Genomic DNA, 1255 nt, shown 5'->3' on the forward strand with positions numbered 1-1255 from the left:
TGGCCCGTTTTTGGGCCGTTTTGGCCAGTTTTTGGCCTGTTCTTGCGTCGCGCGGTGACCGTCGTGAGCGGAGCAAAATGTCAGCCATCTCAGCACCCTGGAACCCCCTGTGTGGCACAGGGCTGGATGGGGCTTTCGTATAGCAGGGACGGTGCTGCCTCTCGCTTCGCTCGCTGTCCGCCGCTCGCCGCTCGCTCGCGCAGCCAAAAATGGCCAGTTTTGGCCCGTTTTGGCCAGTTTTTGGCCTGTTTTTGCGTTGCGCGGTGACCATCTTGAGCGGAGCAAAATGTCAGCCATCTCAGCACCCTGGAACCCCCCGGGTGGCACAGGGCTGGATGGGGCTTTCGTATAGCAGGGACGGTGATGCCTCTCGCTTCGCTCGCTGTCCGCCGCTCTGTAACGGACAAACTTCTAAACAAGATGTTGGATGTAATGCTTATGTCTGTCCGTTGTCTTTTGGCATGTTCATGCCTTGTATAGAATGTAAAGGGGCGGCCGAAGGCTTAATAGTCCCATTTTAGTTGGGTTGGTGGCCTCTTTAGGCTTGTAAATAAAGGTTGTGTCATGTGGACACGTTCGAGAGCTTTTCGGTCTGTAATGGACCATTTTACCCTTTGTTGTGCAACTATTCAGAGCTTGTAAAGTCTGTTTGTAATTTGCATTGTCTATGAAGTGTTTTTCGGACATGTTTGCTTGTGGATCCCGATCGAGGCGTTCTCTTTAACCCGTTCTCTCTTTTGTTGGTCCTAAGGGACAATGGGAGGCTTCGGGGAGGCTGACCTTTGCGGACGGACGCGCGAGGGTGCCGCACGCCTTAGGCAAAACCAGCTAAGGTCGTGACAGTGTGGTATCAGAGCGGGACAAGCACTCATAGAAACACTTGACATGCAAACGTGGGGGACCTAGCGGGGCTGCGTTGAGGGCAGTCAGCACACGCGCGACCGTTTGAGGGAAAACGGGCATGGAGATGTAGGGAAAAGAGTCGCTCAGAGGAGCGGGCATCTGAGATTGGCATTCAGAGGAATGGCCAACCCTTCGCGCAAGAGGCACCACGAGAACAGGTAAGCTTGGAAGAATTTGGAGCGCACAAAGGTTGGGATGGCTGAGTTTGAGCTACGGCTCAACGTTGACAACTTTACTTGATGGTGCTCAAGGCAAGCGAGGCGCTTGGCAAAGGACGAGACCATGCAAAGCGGAATGAGTTGCTCAGCGACCGAAAGAGTTGTGCAAAGCTCACAGAGGTGAGGGGAATTGC

The sequence above is a fragment of the Musa acuminata genome, unplaced genomic scaffold (genome assembly GCF_036884655.1).
Source record: "Musa acuminata AAA Group cultivar baxijiao unplaced genomic scaffold, Cavendish_Baxijiao_AAA HiC_scaffold_1136, whole genome shotgun sequence".
NCBI lineage: Eukaryota > Viridiplantae > Streptophyta > Magnoliopsida > Zingiberales > Musaceae > Musa > Musa acuminata.